General features: G+C 49.9%; 1 protein-coding gene and 1 pseudogene across 1 annotated transcript in view; both read left to right on the top strand.

Moving 5' to 3' along the window:
- LOC144111039 (alpha-amylase-like) overlaps window positions 1–25,014 on the top strand; it is a 644,630-nt gene that overhangs the window by 583,952 nt on the left and 35,664 nt on the right. The window lies entirely within an intron of this gene.
- On the top strand, window positions 14,161–15,256 carry LOC144110859 (uncharacterized; annotated as a pseudogene).

The following is a 25,014-nucleotide window of genomic DNA, read 5'->3' on the forward strand; positions in this document are numbered from 1 at the left end:
TATTGTACACATCTTGATATTACCAGTGTTCAGAGCGACTGCAAACTTCGCCGCGTTCAGCAGTGGCGAGCGATAGTTCCACTAGTTGAATTCTGTAATCATCTACGTTGACGGAGTTGACAGAGCGCCTCTTCAAACCGATGCAAACCTGTGCAGTGGCGGTGTCACGAAGTGTTTATTTCGAGCTGTTTTTGGTTTTTGCATGCGTTTGTAATTCCTGCTGCGGCTCTGCAAACCGACGCAAGACCTGTGCAATGGCGGTGTCACGAAGTGTTTATTTCGAGCTGTTTGTGGTTGTGGCAAGCGTTTTGAATTTCTGCTGCGAGTTATTTTCCTGTGCGTGCGCAAGTTTCACAGCATAGCGACAAGTGTCCGCGTAGTGAAAGTGATTATGGTCAATGCGAGTGCTTTCCCGTCAAATCAGCGATATGTTCATCTGCGAAAAACTCGCGACGCCCGCCGTTTTCCAAATGTTGAAATGAACTTGGAACTGTGCAGCTGGTCGCTTCCGTTGCGATGGTTGCAGTGATCGTGACCGAGGCGAGCCCACGACGTTGTTTCTGCTACATAGCAAACTGCTGCGTGTGCGACTTGACACGATCTTGGCTGCACGGCCGTCGCAGTGTTTTCTGCTGCGACAACAGCAGCGTCGCCAGTCTTGTGCGTCTTGGTGCGCGATACAGTGGTACGTTTTATGATCATGGGTGCGCAGGTTGAGACAGTGTGCCAGCGGCATTATGTAGCCTGTGTGAAAAAAATCGGTGCGCAGTGCAAATTTCAGTTCGGGGGCACCGTCATTTTGTATGTGTGTGTGTGTGTGTGTGCCACACGTCAAACAAAGGTACCAAAGTGAATTAAGCTGTCTCTATGCTTTTGTTGGAGGCCTGTTTGCCAACATGATTTTGTCAGTGCCGAGCAGTTGTTGAGCAGCAGCGCTTAATGCTGCATTAGTTTATTTGATGAGGCATTATCGAAGCCTTCAAGAGATGTAATCCATGCACATTTGCATGTTCATATGCTGCCTTCATTTGTTTGTGACTGCCTATGAACACGATTATTTGCCTGCAGGGTGATGATAACCCTGGTTGGCCTGCAAGAACTTGTGTCGGCAATGTAGTATGTTCCGGGATTTTCTTAGCCCTCCTCGCATTTTCCACGAGCAGAAATTTATTTGCTCATCAGTAAATTCATAATTGAACATTCCTCACTTATATAAGTTGCCTGCAACACTTATCCGATCCCATCTGTTTCATGGTCATGACAGCACTATTCCTGCACATGTTATCAAACAACAGTTACAAGGTTTTTTTAATGCCTTGAAATGTGCTATGCACTGTTGCGTGGCGGTTGGCTTTGCAATACCAGTCTGCACTCATTCCTGCGAGCCCTGCAGTATTGACGCAACTGTGCATCAGTTGAGGCTGACACCAGATATAAATTGAACCCATTTCTTTTTTGCTTGGATCGGCTGAAATGGTTGTGGTCATTAGCATTCACAGATTCTCCACTTTGCACTGGAACAAAGTTCTGTTTCTGCCTAACGTGCATGCCTGAAACCAGAGCATTGCATTTTTCGTCTCGTAGTGCGCAAAATCTCTACACAAGGGTCGCTGACGAGAGCCGCCGACAAAAGCAGGAACTTCAACACGCACACCATGGCGATGCCGAAGCGCAGCCTACTAGGCCTAGGTGCAGGTCGCCGAGGAACGGAAAAAAGTACCACGTGACCACGAAAAGAGGTAATTATTTGGGGGGGGGGGGGGGCGCTCGTACGGGAAGTAGGTAGGGAAGGGGGGGAGCGCAGTGTGCAGGGATATCGGGGTTTGGAGAGGGGGGCGGGAAAGGAGGCAAGGGAGAAGGTAGTCGGGCGCATACCGATCTGCCCCTTGGGATGCGGGAGCCCGTTTCGGCGCGTGGAGCGATGCTGGCGGTGCGCTCGCGCCGGCTAGGTTGCCACCAGCCGGAAAAGGCTTTTGGACAGACGGATATGCCCGGCGCGCCAATCGGCATGCTGGGACCATCCGCCTCGCTCGCAAGCGCCAAAGTGATCGTACAACACCTTTCCGCCTCACGTCCGCCTGGCGGCCGAAAACTGGCGGACCGCTCCCGAAGCGGACGAGGCGGAAGGCGCTCCAAAACGATCGTACAACGGCCCTAAGACTCCAAATATTCCCGCCTCAACCGATGGCTCGTTCAGGGTGAACGAAACACAGCACCGAGCTTGCCTGTTGTGATAACTTTTGTCTCGTTGTAAGTTTGACAACGGTACTTAACTAGTTCAAACGCTCGTGATGTAAACCCTTAGTCGCCCGCTATCGTGTGCGCCGACATCGACGAGCAAAAATTCATACTTAAGCCGCGGGAAAAACAAGGACAAAGCGAACGAGAAGACACAACACAGGCGCAGACTATCAATTGAATTTTTATTGTGGAAAAAAGGTGCCTATAAATATCCTGGAACTCGTGGCGTACAATGCAAGAAAGGAAAACCCAACAAAATCACACTCCTTGGCACGTGCTTGCCAATTCATTCTTAGCGAGCAAGAACCGCACACCAAAGAAAACAGAAACACAAACAAGGAAACACTTTAATCAAGCCAACGCTCCGTACTGCCTGCTCGAGCTCGAAAAGTTGCGCAAGAAAGGTATCTCCCTATCAAGCAGGCTGAAAGAGGGTGATGCGACACACGTACCTGCTTCTTTCTTGATTATAGGATTGAATCCCCACCAACTTGCCCAGTTTTTCGTCCTTATTAACGAAAAACCGCCGCTTAATTTTTGCAAGAAGGCGGTGGTGGCGCCATCTGTTTTCACCCAATCAAAGCGCCACAGCAAGTGGAGCGGAGGCGAGATTTGCAACGTCTACTAATCCTTTGATGGGGCCACCGCTGCCCTTTGGCGGAAACCCGGCGCTGAAAGTAACGACGGCTTTCAGTTCGTCCATGTCGGCGCAGACAATTACGGGTTTGCAGCATGTGTGGATGAACTAAGTAACTACTGTTGTCAAGCTTGCTACGAGTCAAAGGCTACCACAACACGCAAAATCTGTACACAATCTAACCGCAAATGAGCCTGCGGTTGAGGTGGCAAAAGTTGTAGAATAGACGATACGCGAAATGCGCAGCGCTCCGAAAACGAGACCCGCCATGTTGGCTCGGTAGAGAACTTTTAACGAAACCGCTGCCCAGCGTTGGGTTAAAACAGCTGCGCTTCGTTTTACATATGAAATGCCGATGCACCGTTGCGCTACGCTGAGCACTGTTCGAGGACGCTATGATGCGCGCGGGAACCAGGTACGTTTCTGCTTTGGCTTATTTATTTTTTTGCAAGGTTTCAGAATACCAAATACCACGCGTGGTAAAATGTGTCAGCCCGCCGACCAGTGCGCAGCTTTCGCTTTCTGCTTGCATTTTTCACAATGCTTTACAGTGATTTGCCTTCAAACTAGGTTACGGATCCGAGTCTTTGTTCTCTCTGGACAAAATATGAAGCCGATTTCGAGCATTTACCAACTTTCCGATAGCGCCCTGCGGTCGGACGTGAACATATCGACGCCGACTTGAACAAGGTAATAGAGGAATCAAAATTTTTTCAGCCGGCCTAGGCCTGTGTCGCTCAAGCCCAGACGCGAAGAAGATGATGATGATAAAGCGGTTTTATTAAAATTTTAATAAAAAGTAAGAGTCAAGTTTCTTGCGTGGTACTTTTCCTTGCACAAGGGGTGCGCCGTCCGAGACGGTTTCGGGAAGGGAAGGCTAGTCGCACCTAAGGTGCTCCGTTGGTGACGGGGAAATGACTTGCAACGGCAAGAGTTAACGAGACATTGAAATTACATTTAATACCTGAGATTTACAAAAAGAGCATATTTACACAGAGTTGCAATTAAGGTGTAACGGGCTAAGAGAGAATTCTTCCCTCCTCGGCATCGCCCGAGATGCAAAGCATATAGACCGGGGGAGCTGGGGATGACTGCGTAAGTGCTCTGTCAATTCTGCTCTCACAAAAAGAGATGTCCTGTCTTTTACTGTTCACGTGTGACGCTCGATTACTGCCATATGTCTTTCACTACTCTGTGGTAATGCCTTGCAGGCATTATCGGGAGTAAAAAATTCTGTTTCTTGCAGGCATTATTGGGAGTATAAAATTCTGTTTCTTGCATGTAATAAAGATCAGTTGGAAGTGAGCGCTCGTGTTGTTTGTCTTATTCTACGCCCTTATTTTTTGCGCTTTTACGTTCAGCATGGAAAACCAACTCGCCCAAACTCGGCCTTTAATGAATATAAACCTAGCCCAGAACAATTTCTAGGCTCTGGAGCCCGGTTTTAAAGACCTCAGTGCCCAGCCCACATACTGCACCACGCAATAAAAACGTACTAACACATGGTTGGTTTACAAACTGCATGGCACGCCTTCCAGTGTCTGCAATGCTCAAAATCCTCTCCCTAATTACACAACACGATAAGAACATCAAAATTGCTTTAAGAAATTGGCATTTCGGGAAAGGGCCGCCACTAGGTTTACGCGCCACGCCCTATACTTCCACAGTATTACTCAATCTCTCTCTCTTACAAAGCAAAAAGAGAAAAATGCATCAAAAACACTGACGTGTTGCAGGCTCCCTGAAAACTCGTGACCGTGGCGGCTCCCAGCATTAGGGCAATTATCGGTCTCAACCGAGACGCTACCTCCGCGAGTAACAAACGGGAGCGTTGAACCCTGTTCCTAACTACTCGTCTTCGTGACGACTGTTGACAGGCTTCCCCCGGAATCTGGAAAGTGGCGCCAACCATGTCATTGCTGCCTTTGAACATGCGGCATTTTTTTTTTAGCTGCGTTTCTTTATTCAGCTCGACAGCTGTTGGTATACACCTTCTTCGGGCGTCGGCGCCGTCGCGGCGCCTGCTAGCTGCGTCCGCGCTGACCGTACGTTACGCTCAATTGCTCCCGGTTAAGCGCGAGCGTCCAAACCCATCTCGCCCGACGATGTTGGCCCTTCAAAAAAAAAAGCTCTGCCGACCTTTCAACCTACACGCTCTTTGCTAGGACGAGGGGGCCGACCGGCGCATGACGACTTCGGCAGGGTCAGTGCTCGTGTCTCCGCGCGCAGCCGCATTGCCGCTGCAAAACGCGCCCCTTCCTTCCCCCTAACTCTGTCGTGGCCCTGCCTGGTCACCGTCCGTCTACCTCGCCTTGCCCGCTTCTTGCCGACACGTTAACTGGGATTAGCGAGGAGAAACCGCCGCTTCACGGCGCCGGGCCAGCAACAAAAGGACGGACGGTTCCAACAAAGCCACGGGCATTCACCGAATCCTTACAGGAAGGGAAATGTTTTTGCTAGCCCCGGCATCTGCCATCGACACTGAAGCACCTGTGCTGGGGCAGCGGAAATAAAGGACAGCAGACAGAATGGAGGAATGAAATGAAACAGATGAGGTCGCAGGAAGAAAGGACGGGGGGAGAGGTATCGCGAAGAAGCGCATTCATTAATCTGCGGCAGATCGCGGCCATGGGCACTCAGTGCGCTCGATCTACAAACCTCCATCACTCATGCCGCGGCGAGCAAAGTGCACTCACAGAATCATATGTCGATTACTGCTTAGTTTTCTGCGTGTTCTGTCGAGCTTTTCGCATGATAAATTACTTTTAGAAGATCTAGAAAGCTCTCTCGACCGTTGAGTTGTTGCAAGGTCTCACGCGCTGTTTTCCTCTAATGTCGTGCGATCGCGCCCGCATGTTATGCGCGTTAATGTGGCTTTGTGATGTAACACACACTTTTAATAAAAGCTGAAGTTTGAACGCTTTGTGTTTTCAGGATTCCTGCAACTGATATCTGCATCTTTGCATACAATATTTTGAACTATGTATGCGTATATTTTCTTCTTAATACCGAGTGCTAACAGCGCAATATACACTCCAACTGCGTCTTTCAACGAGGCCTACGCCTCTTGGAATCAACACTAGCAACGGTGCCGGGCTCTGAAACGGTGACACTGAAAATCGCGGATATGCACTGCGCATTGCATTTAAAGGAATGAGATTGCACAGCTGGTCGAGGGTCTTATGTGATTACAGTGCAATGCGCGCAGCTGCTAGCGTCAGCAAGCGCGATAGTTCGCCCTGCTACAGTGGCTAGTGAACACATCTGTACACTCAACTCAAAGTAACCGCTCGCTACTCTACCAGATAAATTTGCCGATGAATTCGCGTCCACTTAAACATAAAATTGCGATGATAATGTGGGACGTTTGAGCCAGTGCCCTAATGCGCCTATAAAACGACAGCGGCACAGATTTTAACTTTCCAGCCCACTTCCCAGTGCCGATTCTTGCCATCATCAGCGCCAAAATTTAAGCGAAGCTGAGTACACGGTAGCAGTATGCTGGCTTTGCCTGAAAGTACCTACATTTGGTAATCGATTAGCAGGGCAAGCAGTGCAGTGGCGAAGCGTAGCTTTTGAGATTATGCTCGCCGATTCGTGATAGCTACACCGGTGTCAAGAACGTGCGCATAGCTAACGACGCAAGAAATCGACGAGCTCGACCGAACCAAGATGGAAACCGGATACTGTGGGCGCGGTGCTGCCAGACCTCCACGTCTTTTATTCTATCGTATTATTCTATTCGTCTAACGTCCACACAGCTCTTTTTCTTTGTCGCAGTTGCGTGCCTGTGCACGAACTTTGTCCGCGGAGCACTTAGGCAGTCCCTTGGAGGTCCTCTGCTGCTCTGCCCATGTCAATGGAGGCGCATAACGAAACCATGCGGGCACGCAAAAAGCATAGCTGCACGAAGCACCCCAAAACATATACCGAAACTCATCTGGCCTCCTATTGCGGCGCCAAATCCAGGTTTTCTTTGGCTTCCAACATTCATGTTCGCTTTTTTTTTCGTCTTCCCCGTGTGATAAAAGTGCACTGATGGTTTCACAACAAAACTTATATATTTCAATATCCACCAAACCGTAACCTTCATGCACGTTCGTCAGCCTCGGAGATCTGTTGCGTCCGTTTCTCCAATTTCATTATCACGCTTGTACTTACGATTGGTATCGGTACCTGTATTTTAGTTCTGGCTCTTTTCTACTTTACAAGAGCTTTGTTTTCAGGAAGAGTGATGTTTTTGTGTTTCGGAGCTGGTATTCTACCGAAACAAGCCAACTTCAATTTTTCCTCAGTGTCTCTTTAACTCATAAAGTCATCAAGAGGTATTTAAAAAGACCTCACGGCAACGCGATAGGACACAGATATATCAACACATGTCGTGTACATGAATGGTCTGTCACGCTTTTTCTACTTCCTTCTGTTTGGCTACTTTTTTAATCGTTTTTGGCGGGTGCATATACAGAAAAACCATACTATTAATAAATAGTTGCAGTTCACGCATGTTACGGGCTCCCTCTCAGTTCTGTCCCCTCTTGGTCTTAGTGCATAAGTACAGCTCGCCTGACACATTCAAAGCCCAGTTAGGTTACAATTTAATCAGTGAATGGGTAACTGAAACTGGTGTGAACACAACAAAACGGGTAAAGCAGAACGATATATAAAAATGCCAGAAAATTGAAGTTAATGTATGAATAGCTTCTTGAAATCGTAAGAATGTTGCGTTACGTTGATACAGAGCAAAACCCGCGTCCTGACCAAATTCATCAGATATGGTAAAACTTTTATATTTCGCACCGCAAAAAACGAGGACAAAAGCGAACAAGGAGACACAACACAAGCGCAAACTATCAACTGAATTTTTATTCACGCAAAGGAAGCTTTATAGGCGTAATAAAATCAAAGAAAGAAACCTTACAACCGATTTCCACGTGTGCAAAGAAAAACAATGACATTTAATTCCTGCGTGACATAAGAACACAACAACAGCAGGAAAAACAAAAGCAAGTGCATCAGGCCAACCACCCGTACTGTCTGCTCGCACTCAAGAAACTGCTCAGAAAAGGAACCTCCTTGTCCTGCAGGCTGACCGACGGTGATGCGGCACACGCGTATGCTTCTTTTTTAATCCAGTAAGCTTCTACCAGCTCCCGGCATAACTTATCGCTGAGCCTGAAGACGATACTTCTCGTATCTAGGTGAGGAAAGCAATCTTTGCAACTCCTGTAGTGCAATGCGAGGTTGGAGGACACAGCGCCTTTCAAAGATCTGCGGTGTTCCGCTAGACGCTCATTGATGCATCGACCAGTCTGGCCGATGTATTTCCTACCACATGAAAGCGGAACGCGATACACAACACCTGTGTCAGAATTTGTGAGCCTATCTCTGTGGCCTATCATACATTTTCTTGAAGCGATGTTTATCGCCTCAGTGCATAAAAACTATGAAGAGAGAGATGAGTAAGATGCTTAAATAAATGAAAAGAGGTGGGCTGATCTGATGAAATCAAGAAGTGAACGATGATATGGACTCTGTGTTCAGGCAATATAGGAATCCGGATTGTCCGGTGAGAGATTCACTGCCGCCAGGTGCCGAATTCTCGTCGGCTTCAGCGCCGGGCAGTCCTACAACAGGTGGGGGATATACGCCTTACAGTCTCTAATCCTGCAGTCTGGACACCCGGGGCGGGGATATAAATCACTGAAATGCGGCCACTTGCGTGTCACAGCTGGAGTTAGGGCAACCCCGACCCGTATCGTCCGAAGCGCAGCTTCCTCTGCACGGGTAAGACCACGGGGGAGGGTTACCGCACACGGAGGGATTAGAGCACGTGTGCGGCGGCAGAGGTGTCCCTTTCTTGTTAAAAGGAGGGTGGTGTCATCCAGAGTGACGACTCGAGGCAAAGACGAGGTTGGGGTCGAAATGCGGGTCGCAGAATCTGCGCGGTTTTGTGCGCTCGGGACGCCACGCTGGACATACTAAATACTGATTTGCTGCGGGATGCGCGCCGCTAGACGAAAGATGTCTTGTCAGATTTCTAGGGTGCGAATGACTCGTCGTAGTAGGCGTGTGACGTGAAGGGCTCCGGTGCGAATGACAATGCGGGCCGTGGGTAGCATGGTAACACCGCCACAGAGCAAAGTGCCTCTCGAACCACAGGCATCTCCGCACAGAAGGAGGAAGGAGGTTCTGAGAGGCGAAACCTTGACGTTTTGTTCAGAGCAGGCTTGCAAAGACAGTAAACTGCCGTTGTTGTTTCGCAGGCCTGGATGCTTGCGTCAACGTACATGACGATAGAGCCATGCGGCAGATTGGTGTCTTGATCTGTAATTCGGTCGCGAAACGACGATGCCGCGCGGGTAGATGATGGCTGACGTAGGTCAGTTGGTTTGTTGTCACTTAGCTGCACAAAACGCCAGGAAGGAAGAACTGGGGCCGGTGGCTGTAGAATAGAGTGCGATGAAGCATATGCCCTGAGTGCACACGTTGTGTGTGTAAGGCTTGACTTTAGGCGGCGAGCATCGCATCGTTGCTGCACCAGCTCACCTAGTATATTCAGCTGCGCATGTTCTTGGAGCGCCACGATCGGGGTAATGCGGGGAAGGCAAGTGAGGACCTTTATTGCCTCTCGATTAACAGCTTCTAGATGATCTCATTGAGCCCTCGTCAAATGCTTGAATTGGGCTTGGTAAACGAGGCGCGGTCGCGCAGCCGCCCGCACCAACTGTCGTGCAACATGACAGCGGGCTCCGCCTGTTTTAGGAGAAATGCGTTAATCAGACTCAACGCCTGAATTGCTTGCTTTTTAGCCCGAGAACGCCAAGCAGTACCTGTTCCTGACTCGTGTATTGTCAAGCCCAAGATTTTTACGGTCGAACTTTCTTTAATTGGAGCTCCGGATAGATGGAGACGAATTGGTGTTGCAGCCAGTTTACGGCGCCCCCAGCGGTTGGAGACTGACACGAACGTGGTTTTGCTCACTGAAAGCTGCAGACCAATTGAAGAAGCAGAAGTCGACGTAATATCTATTGTTGATTGTAGGCCTGCTGCTTGAGTCATCGGGTCTATGTGAGTGCTCCACACCGTTATGTCATCAGCATACAATAACAACTTAATCTCAGAGACATCATATAAGCGCCAAGCAAGGAAATAAAAGCAATATTAATAATGTTGGCGATAAAACCGATCCCTGGAGAACGCCGCGAAGAGGCACAAATGATCCGACGGCCTCACCACCTCGTCACCACAGGGGGTATGGCAAAGTGTCGGCCTTCAAGGAAGGATTTAACAAAATTGCGCACTCTAACGGGGAAATGCAGCATATCAAGCGATTCCAAGATGGCAGCATGACTGATATTATTGTACGCCTTTTCAACGACCATGGCCGGTAGAGTACATACATTGTGGCTGCGAGTTGAGGCCAGAACTGCTTACGCCAAGACAGCCAGTCCATCTTCTGTACCTATGGACGTACGAAAGCCAATTTGGGCGGGATGGTAGAAACCATGGTGCTCAAGCCACCACGACAGTCGTGTGTCAAGCATTTTTTCGGTAAGCTTGCATAATGTTGGCGTAAGCGATATAGGCCGGAAATTCCCGAGGTCGGTCGGCGGCTTCCCCGGCTTTGGTATGGGGATCACAATAGCCGATTTCCAGGTTTCTGGTACGACGCCTTCAATCCATACCTTGTTAATCGTGGCTAGGAGTTGTGGCAGTACAGCGGAACATAAGTTCTTGTAAATCTCGTACGGAATGGAGTCCGGACCGGGCGCATTCTTCCGACGGGCCTCGTCTATTGCTGCAAGAAACTCGGGCATTGAAAATGGGCTTGCAAATCCCTCGGCGTCGGCTGTAGATGGAAGCTTATCGACATAAGCTGGAATGGCGGCCAAGGGGGCTCCTATTACCCTTGGAGGCTGCCCATCATACTTGGGGAAAAACTTCCGCGCTGCCTCTCTGGCGAAATCATCCGGAGCTAAGTTAGGTGCGAAGCATGCTGTGGCTGCTGCATCAGGACGACGGGAACCATGTTCCATTGCACGAAACGTTCGCTAGAGAGCAGCATTCGATTGCTTTGTCGAGAATTGCTCACACCACGCATGCCACTGCCGTGGCGAGAGATCGCGTTCATATCTGCGAGCCTTGGCAGTAAGGTAATTCAGCCTTGTCCGTGCTTGCGCAGAAGTCGGGGCTCGGGAAGCTGCCATCTCCGCTTGTCTGCGAGCAACCACAGGCTAAGAAGACCTACATCCGGCGCTGGGCGATTCACGTCCGTCCAGGCGACAGCAGTAGCCTTATTCAGCGCAGTTTGTATGCAGTCCACAAGTAGTGTAGATGATTGCAGAGAGAGAGATCTTCGACGGTGGTGCGAAACGTGTCCCAATTGACCACAGAACGCCTACGGCGTAATCGGCGGGCCCTTGATGGATGGTCGTCATTACCCCAGCAGTCTGGCTCCAGGTGCCACGATGGAGGCCCGGGTCCTGACCACCACGTAAGGTCCGGAGAATATGTTGGACTGCGAGCATGGCGCACAGTCCGCGTTGCTGAATCTGGATGATTGAGTAAAACAAACAGCGCATCCGCGAATGCGTCCCGCACACGCCTACCACGGGGGCTTGAAGTGGGCTGTAACGCCCACTTTAATGCCCCTCAACCGGATCCCCAGTCCGGATGAGGGGCGTTAAAGTCACCACCGACTAAAACAGGCCACCCTGGGTGCTGTCGTCGTAGAGTTAATAACCACCCCAGATTAACGCGGGAGGGAGCTCCACCATCGGGTCTTACATAGTATGACACGAACACAACAGTTGCCTTGGGAAGCTTCACAGCCCCTGCGAGTACCTCTTGATATGAGGTGCACCAGTTTTCTAGAGACAGGCGAACAAGAGGAAAACGCCCATCAACGTACACCGCCGCCTTTCCCGGAGTGGCAACAGTGTGCACACGACGGTCGTTCATTGAAGGAGACATGTATCCATTAAAGCCCGGAATGGATGGCAAGGCATTGGTCTCCTGCAGTTGCAGGGCCCACACCTGGAGCTTGTTCATGCGAAGTCGAGAGTTGAGCTCTCACAGCTTTGTGAAGAGGCCTCTGCAGTTCCACTGGAGCACACCACAACGTGTACTCGCCATTTTCGATTAGGCTTCCAAGCGTTGTAATAGATCTGATGTAAGGTTTGATAACTTGTTTACCATAAATCGGAGGAGGGATGTTGTTGAGTTATCTGCAGTGCTGCAGAAGACCTAGTTTAGTCTGCGAAAAACGCATGAGGGCTCGACGTAGTCGAAGGCGCTGCAGCATTGATTGGCGTGGAGTGGGATTCCGCTGGTTGTCTACAGCAAGCAAGCAGTTCATGGCGTTGCCGTAGCTTAGAGACCTCGGCTAAAAGGCGTGCAATTTGGTCGTCAACCTCTGTTATGTCCTCACGCAGAGGTTTCAGTATGCTGTGCTTTTTTGTAGCTTGCAGGGGACAACGATCCTTGCGCACTTTATCACTGTACGACTGCTGGGCAGGGGCTGCAGGTGGATTGGGCTCAGAAAGCTCCGGCCAGTCGTCTTCATCCCACTGAAGAGCCGCAAATCTCTTGGATGTCTGTATCGGGGCTCTGTTTTCATTCGGAAGCACTTGCTTACGAATCCCACGTCGAACCTTCTCAGTTGCTTTCTGTTTTGTTGGGCAAGTTGGAGAAGTGATCTCGTGGTCGTCAGTCTTGCAAAGACCGCAGCTGTTAGACGGTGTGCCTTGTGGCAGAGCCTCATCTTGCGTTGCGAAAGGGCATGATCGGCGCATGTGGCCTGGTCTGAAACAGCTGTAGCAATAGACAGCTCTCGGTTTGTAAGAGCGAGGCCGCAGAATACAGCCATAGTAGTAAGGTCGTTCTGGGAGAGTTGGTGGGCCGTGTAGTGTGACGATGCAAGAGCGCCCCTTTCCCATATACCGTGTTTGGATAACACGGTGGGTTGGACAGTACAACTCAAGCTAGATGGTCGTCTGATCTTCGGCAACTTCGACGTTATAAACAACAAAGCGTTGTAGGTCCGAACCTTCTACTAGGTACACCTGGACCGGCATCGAGATCTCACTTGTAATCGACATGCACTTGAGCGTTTGCAGACGCTCTACAGCAACCAAAGTCGGGAGCCACACAGCGATGATATTAGATTTCGTTCTAGACGTGAAACCACAAAAACCTTTGGTCCTAAGACACTCATCCAGATTCGCCTAAAGAATCCTGTTCAGGATGTCTGTCAGGCTTTTGGCTGCCAGAGCTTTAATGGCCACTTCATACGATATCGATATTGATGTCGGCACCGCCACCTAGTTGGTATACACTGGACAGGAACGCTTGCATTGTGAGCTGCAGTTGGTAGAAGACTAATCCTGTGCAGTGTCCCCTGATGGGCGCTTTTGAGAACTGCGGGAAGCCGGTTGCACGGATGGAGGTGCTGAAGACAGGTCCATTGAAGAGCTCTCCTCCTCAGGCTGCACGGTTGAAGCCCCATCCAACAGTGGAGGCTGGGTAGCCATTGCCGAGTTCCGCCCCGAGGGCAGATCGCTCATGGGCTGAGGTGCATGTGGAGAAGGCGGGATGTGCGCTGCCGCTGATGGACCGGGAGCAGGAACCAAGAGCTGGGACCCAGGCTCAGTTGTAAAAAGAGGTGTTGCTGAAGCCGTGGTGACCGACGCCGGCAAAGCCACCTCGGCCAGCGCGTCACCGGTGGCTCTAGGCCTAGCGTCGGAGCCCAGTCCAGCTGCCGGGATGACTAAAGAACATTTGCTTACTGCCACCTAGTCAGACGGCGCAAGAGCTTCGGGAGCTTCCTCAGATTGCGCGAAGTCAGTTCTCTTGATATAACGAACGTATTTATGCGGATGGCGAGATTTTTCACTGGAACGATGTGCGGCACCTCAGCAGAGACACTTCGTACAATTACTCCTTGCGCGGTCACTGTGACAGTCATTGTGATAAGCACTGTGCCCATGGGCGTCCAACTGATACGCGCTGAGATATGCGCTATGCCTTCCTTTCCCTCACTCAGTTCTCACACAAGTCATGTTACCGTTCTGGCTGCAATATTGCGCGACGGAACATTAAAAGGGATCATTTCTTCGTCACCACCAGGAGCGGCTGTCTGACTGGTCTGACATGGTGTCAGAAGTGGGATGAAGGCCGGCTCTGATGAAGCACCGCAACAGCACCACCAACAAGAGGATGACAACAAGCTGCTGAAACAAGAGCAAGTCGTCCCGGTGGCAGGCGACAAGCAACACTTCGGAATGGCGGGAATCAAGCCTCCGAGGCCCTTCGACTTCCAGAAGGTCGCGGACTGGCCCGCCTGGATGGACGAATTTGACGACTACAGATTCGCCTCCGGACTACACGAGAAGCCGGCCGAAGTTCAAGTAAGAACTCTTCTCTATAGAATGGGTATGAAGTCGCGGGAGATTCTTCGGGCACTAAATGTCAAAGATGAAGAAATGAAGGACCTCGGCTTCGTAATGTTTCGTAAAGTTTCAGCGCTACTTTGTCCACACCAAGATTACAGTCTACGAGAGTGCTCGCTTTAATCAACGCCGACAGCAGCTGGGAGAAACTGTAGACAAGTTCGCAACCGAACTAAACAGGCTAGCAGACAGATACAAGTTCAGACATGAAGGACCGCCTAATTATAGAAAGGTTCGCAGTCGGTCTACGGGATGAAGCTCTATCGGAAGAACTACAAAGGGATCCGAACCTCACATTGAACACGGCTTTGGCAAAAGGGTGTACGAGCGAAACGGTGAAGCAGCAGCCAGCCGAGCTAAAAGGCAAGTACGGTCCCGGAAGCTTGTGTCGGCGCAGTTGAGTCGACGAAAGCCGGGGGGAAAAGAGCATTTTCACGCGGACAGAAGAATGCTTATCGTCAGAAGAGCTTCAGCTTCTGCTCCAGTCACTCTCATCCGAGAAGCAGTTGCCCAGCGCTACAAGAAAGGCGCAGGTTCTGCCGAAATTTGGGCCACTTCAAAAAAGCGCGCCGAAAAAAGCAGGCAAACGGGAATCTCGACGGCATTGCCGAAACTGACAAGAAATTTCTTGGCACGGTCGAGCAATCAAAGAACAGTGCGTCTGTGCACTTCGTCAAAGTGCTGATAAAGGACCACGACGTTGGCATGAAAGTAGATATTGGAGCAGAAGTGACTGTCGTAAGTGAAAAGTTTCCGTTCCTTCCACGTTCCCGGGATCAAGCAGGCGATCTGATCGGTCCAAGCAATGCAAGCATCCGTACAATCGAAAAAATTGATGCTGAAATAGTTTAGAAAGAAAACCGTTCGCAGCAAACCATTTACGTCGTGCAAAACTTTTACACGCCCTTGTTGGGATTGCCAGCTTTAAAAGCCCTAGGAATCACCCACTTTTTAGATGATTTGCTGACTGCTGACGAAGTAGTAAGCAGGTATCCTGAGATATTTCAAGGGACAGGATCCATATCTGGGGAACATACGATACGCCTCGTGCCAAATGCAGTCGCGTACGCGGTGTCTACACCCCGGCGGATTCCTATACACATGAAAGAAATGACGAGGAAGACCTGGACAGGCTAGAACGAGAAGGAATGATAAAAAACGTTGAAGAGCCGACAGAATGGTGTGCGCCTATTGTCCCCGTAATCAAGCCGCCTGCAGCAGTAAGAGACAGAGAGAGGGTTTATTGATAAGAAAGGCAGAGTGGTTGGCCTGAAAAATAAATATCTGGCCTGCTACTCTGTTCTGGGGGACGGGAAGAGGAGATAAAAGAAGGTCACGATGGGGGACGATGATGATGGGAGGAAGCAGATGAAAAACTACGTTAAAAAAAGAAAAAAAAGGCACACATTCTGACATCACAAACGCGAGACAAGGTCCGTGTCGCTCAAAAAGCGTGAGAGCGCTCGCGTTGCCTTTACAGTTCTAAAACTATCTGGCCAAGCGCCGAGGATCAAATCCTCAGAGAGGAGCGATGTGTCCTTAGGCTTCAGAGCAGATGCGAGTATGAGTCTTTCACGTGCATACGCTGGACACGCTACTAAAACATGTTCTATAGTCTCTAGCACACCACATGTGGTACATTCCGGGGAGTCCGCTTGTCCTACTAAGTGCAAGTATTTGCGCGTGAATGCCACATTTAAACGTAGTCTACGGATAACTTATGCAATAGGGCGAGGTATTCCGCGTGGAACTGAAAAGGTCATCGTCGGATCTAGCCGTTTAAGGCGGATGTGGCGGGTGTCTGGCAGGGCCCAGTACCTAGCCGTCGTCCTCCTCATCAATTCCGAAAGGAGACAAGTTGTATCTACTGTAGAGAACGGTACAGCTGTACGCAGGCCACTGCTGAAGGCGCTCCTTGCTTCAGCGTCGGTGGTCTCATTTCCATCGAGTCCGCAGTGTCCGGGGATCCACTGAAACACTATACGGTGGTCGTTTCCCTGAGCAAATGATACGAGACTAATGATATCAAGAGCCAGAGCTTGGTAGGCAGAGTGGCGTAGGGAGCACCCTAAAATGTGTAGCACAGGTTTACAGTCGGTGAAAATGCAACACTCCTGAGGCGGTTCTCCGCAGATGTGGCGAATCGATTCCCGAAGGCCCACAAGCTCTGCAGCGGTTGAAGTAGACTTGTGTCCCAAAATGAATCCGCGGGTCGTCTGTTGTGCAGGGATTGCGAAAGCTGCTGTTGATGCATTTGTAGACGCAGATCCATCCGTGTAGACGTGCACACATTTGTGGTATTCTGACCAGATGTAGGCAATTGCGAGTTGCTTCAGTCCGCTAACCGGCATCGCAGACTTCTTGATTATGCCAGGGACATGAAGGCAGACTGAAGGCTGAGCCATTACCCATGGGGGCTGCAAGGAATGAGGCGGCAGGGCATAGTCTGATGGCAATTCGGAGCGATGGAAGCGCAATGCGCGTGCAAAACTGCTGTCCGGTCGCTCATCAAAAATCTTCGTCAGCGGGTGACAGCGGTGCCGTGTAAGCGCACGTAAATATACACGAAGTGGTTCGTGTGCAAAAAAGACGAACTGCGCAACAAGCGTGTTCTTGTTGCGCAGTTCGTCTTTTTTGCATTATGATCAACCAACTAGCCCGACAAGTCCTGGTGGTTCGTGTGACAGGTAGACCGATATTGGGCACGCCCGAGATTCCTCAATCGTGCCTTTGTTCGAGGCACAACGTGGTAATCCGAGGCATATCTTGAGCGCCTGTGCTTAGACACTCTCTAATGTCCGCAAGCAGGAAATTCTCATGTTAGAGAGTGCAGGAAGGCTGTAACGAATGTAGCCAATAAAGAGGGTACAGTAAAGTCGAAGCAAGGAGCGCTCCGTTGAGCCCCATTTAATGCCTGCCACAAAGCGAAGCACATGGCAAAAAAGAGTGAGTCTTTTCTTTAGCATGTTTATATGCCTCGACCATGACAGATAGCGGTCAATGATAATGCCCAAAAATCTGTGGTGGGAGACGCATGGTATTGCAACCCCTTGAAGAGTTACCGGGTAGTGGCAGACAGACTTGCGCGTGAATGCGACCACAGCACATTTTTCAGCTGCCAAGTGCAAACCCTGACACCGTAGGTACCTTGAAGTAGATGACACGGCACGTTGTAATCTCGCACGCATTTGCGGACGTGTCGAACCCGACGCCCAGATGCAGATATCATCAGCATAGGCACTGATGTGAATGTTAGTGGGAAGTTCATTCACCAGTCCAATCAATGCCATGTTAAATAGGGGTGGGCTAAGAACTCCTCCCTGAGGAACTCCACGGCAAACCTGATGACGGGTAGTCTCCCCATCAGGCGTAGACATGTAAACAGACCGGCCGTTGAGGTAGCTCCCAATCCACGAATACATCCGGCCGCCAACGCCAATGTCGTCAAGGGCATCAAGGATGGTGTCATGAAGTACATTATCGTAGGCCCCCTTGATGTCCAAGGAGACAGCAGCGACGAGTCGGCGTCTACGTTTTTCATGTTCCACTGTCGATATGAGGTCGATTACGCTGTCAATCGAAGAACGTCCCCCCGGAACCCGGTCATCATATCCGGATAGAGAGCATTCTGCTCTAAAAACCATTCGAGCCGCGCCAGCACCATTCGCTCCATAACTTTGCCGACGCAGCTTGCTAGTGCAACTTGCCGGCATGAGGTAAGCTCATAAGGAGGTTTGCCAGGCTTCAAAAGTGCTACCAGGCGGCTGATCTTCCAGTGTTCTGGAACGATTCCGGAAGCCCATGTATCATTGTAGTAACTGAGCAGCACAGTTCGGCCTTCCATGCCAAGGTGAGAGAGGGACGCGTACGGAATCCCGTCAGGACCAGGTGCAGATGGACGCCTACACGAGGAAAGAGCAGCTTCTAGTTCAGGCATCGTGAATAGCATGTCGTAGTGGTCATCTGGTGAAGGTGGTACAAAAGCCTCCAAACTGATTGATGATACCATAGTTGTGCCCACAGCCATTTTGCAGAATTCTTCTGCTACCTCTACATTATTACAGCGTCGGTAAATAGACAGGGCATGGAAAGGATAGCGTTCCTGCGGGGGAGAACGCAAGCTCCTGGCTACATGCCAAATACGCGACAGTGGTTTGCTAGGGTCCAGCGATGAACAGAAGTGCCTCCAACGTTGTCTCCCTAGTCTCGCTAGGTGACGCTTTATTTGTCGTTGAGCTCGGCGACAAAGGGCAAGATCATACGTGGATTTGGTTCTTCTGTATTTCCTTTCGGCACGCCGACGGACTGCGCGTAGTCTTTCGAATTCCACGTCAATAGTAGACTCTGGCGTAGGTGCACATATATACCGCGTGGTCTCACTGAGAGAGGACGTAATCAGGCCTTCTATTTTAGATGGTGTTGAGAGGTCCACACAGGAAATCTCCACGGACGACCTAAAGGCAGGCCAATATGTATATCGCACGCGAGACGGAGTAGTAGGTGCGTACCACTTGACGCAAACATACGTTGGAATGTGGTCACTCCCATGTGTTTCCACGTCACTGCACCAGCTGACGGAAAACTGGAGACTTGCTGAAACAAACGCCAGATCCAAGCAGCTGCTGTACGACGTGCCACGCAGAAACGTAGGTGAACCATCGTTGATATTGATGAGTTTCTGGTAGTGCATAAAGTCAAACAGGTTCCTGCCTCGGTTATTCATAACCGCACTGCCCCACTGAGGGTGATGAGCATTAAAATCGCCCACTATGATATAAGGAGCTGGACAACTCTGGATGGCTGAATATAGGTACGAAGTATCAATGGCATCTCTAGGTGGAATGTAGGCACCGATTATCGAAAATACCCGTCCTTTTAGCGTGACTGTCAAACAGACGTAATGGTTTGTGTTGTGTGGCTGTAGAACTTGGCGGACGTGCGCAATGTCTTGGCGTATGCAAGCTAACACTTTGCTAGTTTCGTCTTCTGTGCGAGACCACAGCAGCACGTATCCAGAAAGGCGGAAAGGCGACGGCATGTTGGGCTCACATATAACCAGCACAAGGAAGCGGTACTTGTGGACGCGTTGCCGGAAGTCACTCAGACGACCTCGTAGGCCTCGGGCATTCCATTGCACCACTACACTACGGCGCATTGGCACAGATGAGGTGGGTTTTGGTTGTGCCATATTGAATTACTGCAACGCCTCCAAGAGCGGCTCAAGTGCATCCAAAAACTGCACAACAATCTTTGCTGTTGGCGTGTTAATGCCTGAAAGCAGCACGCGCATTGAACACACAAGCTTTTTTAACATCATGCTCACATCCTGACCTTCGGGCTTGCCAATAGTGTCAGCTGGAGTGGCAACCGGTCTTGGTCGTGCCATGGCGATCTCCTTGAATGGCAGAGCAGGCCATTCGGCATCAGAGGAAGAAGGTAACACAAACGCATCAGACTGAGCTACTGTGGTAGCATGGGACACGGCCGCAGACGTCTTGTTATCGTTGTTAGGCTCATGCTGCTGTGCCGGCTGAGCTGATACTTCCTGCGACTGTGGTGCAGGTGGACTAGAATTGTGTGGAACCGGACGACGCCGCCGGGAACGCTGTTTGCGGCGACGAATACACGCCGCCGCTTCTTGGTGGGTCGAATTGTCCTTCACCATCTTTTTCAGGATGAGTCTTTCATTTTGCAGCTTAGGGCAGTCCTTAGCTGTGGCTTCATGGGCACCCGAGCAGTTGGCGCACTTTATAGTCTCCGTCGTGCAGGTGTCATGCTGCTGCATCCCGCCGCATCGACGGCAGGATACCTCATTCGTGCAAACAGCACTCACATGACCTATCTTGTTGCACTTGTGGCACTGAACAGGTTTGGGAACATACAGGCGGACAGGATGCCTCACATAGCCCACCTTGACGTGGGATGGCAGAGCGTCAGTTTCAAAAACTAGTTTGACAGACTTGGAGCGCCCGAAACGATGAATGTCAACTATCCGGGCCGTAGATTTAATCAGCGACCAGAGGTCCTTGTCAGCTATCTCCGGGTCAACATAAGTGATAACTTCAGTGGTTGTCCGCTTCCCGTAAGCAACGTAGGAGCGGACCGCCATGCCACCGAGCACGCTAATTTCTTTCAGCTTGTCTACTGATGCCTGAGATGTAACATCTACTGTCAGGACATTCTTCCATGCATTAATTCTGACTTCACAGACTTGTCCCGGAACAACCCGGTCGAAAAACTGGGTTAGCCGCTGTCTGTTAATGGTGTTCAGATTAGCCGTCTTCGTTGTAGGAACGAAGGTCACTGAGAAGACACCTGGCTGGTCAACATTCCTCGTAGGCAACTCACCCGCTGTCGATGTCTGGCGCAACTTCCTTTTCAGGCGGCGCGACTCAACAAGCGTGAAGCTGCTGCTGTCAGAATCCATCGCTGTCACCGTGGATTCATCAGACGAATCTGGAAGCTCCACATCAGCACTAGAGTTGCCACCTGGTGGAGCCGCAGTCTTGTCAACAGCGACCACGGGTGGAAGCAGGGGTTGTACTCCCGACATCCCGAAGGATGACGAGGACACAGTTCACGCACAAAAGCAAAAAACTGCAGAAAAGTGGAAGAGCTCAAACGAAGAACGTTCGGCACCACCACTTCTTCTCTGCAGCAGTAAGAATCTGCGTTGACTTTACGCAACTGAACCAGTTTGTAAAGACGGGAGCGCCATCAGCTGCCAACGGTGGAGCAAGTCATAGGGAGCTTCCAGGAAGCTAAGGTCTTCTCTAAACTAGACGCGAATTCCGGATTCTGCCAAGTACGGCTTTGCAAAGAGTGTCAAAAGTTGACCACTTTCATTACGCCGTATGGGCGGTACTGGCACTGCAGGTTACCGTTCGGGATCACATCCGCACCAGAAATTTTCCAAAGTTCTCGCATGTCCTATAAGGCCTAGATGGTGTGCTGAACCATATGGACGACATTTTGGGGTACGGCAAGAATAAAAGGGAACACGACAGCTGCCTTCGGGAAGTGCTCAACCGGCTGCAACAGACGGGCGTGACCCTCAACAAAGAAAAATGTTGTTTCTCTGTCAAGCAGGTAACCTTTCTTGGCATGATCTTCGATGGCAGCGGGGTGCTCCCAGATCCTGAAAAGATTAGGGCTATCAAGGAGTTGCTCCGACCTGAAAACGTAGCTGAAGCTCGTTCCTTGCTAAGCATGATCAAATACCTCGCAAGGTTCCTTCCTGACGCTGCGTCTTTGTCGGCGCCTCTACGCAGCCTCCTTAACAAAGACCGCGATTGGACATGGAAAACCCAACAAGAGGGCGGCTTTGAGAAGATCAAGGCCACTGTCAGCTTAAAGAGTTGCCTAGCAAGGTACAACCCCGGGTACCCGACAATCGTGTCGGCGGACGCGTCTTCGCAAGGACTTGGTGCAGTTTTACTCTAAGATCAGGCCTCAGGCGACAGACGTCCTGTAGCATATGCCTCTATATCACTCACGAAAACTGAACTGAGGTATTCGCAGATCGAGAAGGAAGCGTCGGCTTTGACTTGGGCAGTGAAGCGCTTCAAAGAATTCCTGAGAGGTCTCACGTTTATCTTTGAGGCAGATCACAAGCCCCTACTTCCGTTGCTAGGTCGTGATCGCCTCGGCTTTCTTGCACATAAAATTCAAAGGTTCAAGATGCGTCTCATGAGATACTCGTTCACGCTTAGACACGTCCCGGGTAAAAGCATCGCTATGGCGGACACTCTCGGGCTAGAGGGATGAACACGGGACTAGCCATCGGAGAACTGGCTGGAGCTCACGTCTCGGCATACGTAGACGGAGTTGTCCGATATGCGCTCTAAGATCATATACTAGACACGCATACGCTCAGAGCAGGAAAAGGATCCAGAGTGCGCCTCTTTGCTCGAAGCGTGGTTGTACGGCTGGCCTGAAAAGGGTCGTGTACCACGAGGTCTAAAACAGTTTTGGACATATCGCGGCTACATCACGGTGTGCAAGAAGCTACTTCTGAAGGACTCCAGACTAGAAATTCTACGAGCGCTGCGGAAAGAAATGCTGCAACGAGTCCACGAGGGCCATCAGGGCATTGTCCGCTGTCGCACAAATTCTAAAGGAAACGGTCGGTCTGGTGGCCAGGCATAAGCCAGGAAGTAGCAAGAACCGTAGCCAGCTGCCCAACCTGCGCGCAAACGCACCCAATTTTTTGAACCGATGATCCCCTTTGAAACAACGCAGCTTCCATGGGAAAAAATCGGAGTGGATTTATTTGAGATGAAAGGAGCTGTCTATCTAGCTGTTGTTGATTATCACTCCAGGTATCCTGAGCTGGCCCTGCTGGATCGAGGAACATCGTCAGAGGTGGTCATCTAGCATCTGAAAAGTATCTTCGCCAGGCACGGGATCCAGAAAACTGTAATATCGGACAATGGTCCACAGTTCATCTCATTTGCTTTCATCGAGTTTGCAAGATTCTACGTCTTCAAGCATGTTACGACGAGCTCTTGTTACCCGTAGGCTAACGGGAAATCTGAGCGCATGGTAGGGACTCTCAAAAGACTGCTGAAGAAAGCGCAAGAACCCTACATTGCCTTGCTGAAATATAGAAATTCCGCGAGGCCAACCGGCTACAGTCCAGCACAATTGCTAATGAGCCGTCGCTTACGCTCGAGAGTGCCATGAATGCCACCCGCGCTAAAGCCTTGAGTAGTCGGCGCCTCTTGGAAGAGGAAAAGCGAAATGTGCCGACAGAAACAAAAGCTGTATTTTCACAAACTTCATGCTGCTAGACCTCTTCCCAGTTTGTGTGCAGGTAACCTGGTGTGGCTGAGAGACAGGTGCGCCCGAGGCAAAGTCCTTCGTCCATCTTCGACACCGAGATCCTACTGGGTCCAGACGACGTCTACTGGGTCCTAGGACGTCCGGGATAACCCTGGGAGAGCTATCTTTTAGGGGAATCAAAAAATCATCAAACCATCAACCTGGGAGTCGTCAAAATATTCAAGGAAAGGGGCGACGGCCTGAAATTCACATATGAATTACCCCAGTCAGGCTCCATCCAGTTCCCAGACTTGAGGATTGATTGCCGTGCGAGTAGAGTGTGCTGGGGGTACCGCCCAAGGAGGGAAAAGCCCGTCCTCAATCACAGTTAGGGTCATTCAAAATTGGTAAAGGCCGACATTGCTACTTGTTGCCTAAAAGCCTCCTTCTCAAAATCCTGCTGCCACAAGCTTCCTGGGACAAATGCGCAGGCTTAAGGAAGCAGGTTTTCCTGATCAGACTCTGCCTAGAGTCACTGAAAAGATCTTGGCCAGGACAGGTAAGCCCGCGGTCATCGTGAAAGAGAACGCCGCGGAAAAACGAACAGTAAGAATTCCCTACGTCCACGGCATTTCACATCGCCTAAATAAAGGGGGGAGAGGTACGGGGTGAACGTTGTTTTCACCGCGAAGAATAAGCTCGGTGGTATGTACAGTGCTGTGCGCAAAAAGCTTGAGTATGGTGGTGAAGGCGCAAGAGATCATTTATTTGTATTTATTTATTTACAGATACCCTACAGGCCTCTGTAGAGGCATTTTGTAAGAGGGGTCAAATACAGAAGTTTTGCAAAATAGGTTAGAAATAAAAAGACTTTAAAAGTACAGCAAAACACAAAAAAGAGAGTTCAGATAAGATATCGCAATTCACAAAAAGTGATAAAACTAAAAAGCAACTATGCGTCATGTAACAAAATTAGGGGAAATGCACAAAGAGTTGTAGAAAAACGAATGAAAAAAACGAATGAAACCATATCAGGCATACATGAAGAAAGCTGTGCATCAACAGAACCGAAGAAGCAACAATCTCAAGCAGCTGAAAACGAACTTATATGAATCGTGAGCATATAAATGACGTGCTAAGCTTTATCAATGAAGTGCTTGAGTAGATGTTCGCGAAAGGTGTCATGATTACCCTGCAGGGCGATACAGTCCGGAAGATCGTTCCAGAGACGGATGGCACGCGGTAGTGACGAGAAGTTGAAAGCATTTGTGTTACCATAAATGCGGGCATAGGTGTAGTTATGTAATCTATGTGATAAGTAGGAAGGACTTTATAGATGTGCTCGCGGTGAATCAGTGGCATGAATGTATTTGTGAAAGAGAGATAAAAGGGCAATCTCACGTCGAATTTGTAACGGATGGAGCGAAAGTTCGATCTTTAGTTGGGTGACACAGTACTGATAACTGTAATTTTGCAAAATGAAACGACAAGCCCTATTCTGGACAGCTTCCAAATTCTCTATTAGATATTTCTGATGAGGTGACCAGATGGATGAAGTGTACTCTAGCTGCGGTCTCACAAAAGTAATGTGAACTTGTTTACGCACGTGAGGAGTAGTGCATTGCAGGTTGCGGCGAAGGAAGCCTAGTGACCGGGAAGCATTAGCGATAATGGTGGTTACGTGTTCAGCCCAAGAAAGGTTTGGTGAAAGATGGACGCCTAGATACTTATACTGCGTAGTCCGAGCCAATGTATCGTTATAATGTGGTAAGAAAAATGCGAATTGAATGATTTTCGGCTAAAAGAAATTAACTTACACTTAGAAATGTTTAAAGTCATTAGCCAGGTTTTACACCAGTCCTTAATGCGATCGAGAACCCTTTGAAGTGCAAGGTGGTCATTAGTACTTTTTATTGGGCGATA

The sequence above is a fragment of the Amblyomma americanum genome, chromosome 11 (genome assembly GCF_052857255.1).
Source record: "Amblyomma americanum isolate KBUSLIRL-KWMA chromosome 11, ASM5285725v1, whole genome shotgun sequence".
Taxonomy (NCBI): Eukaryota; Metazoa; Arthropoda; class Arachnida; order Ixodida; family Ixodidae; genus Amblyomma; species Amblyomma americanum.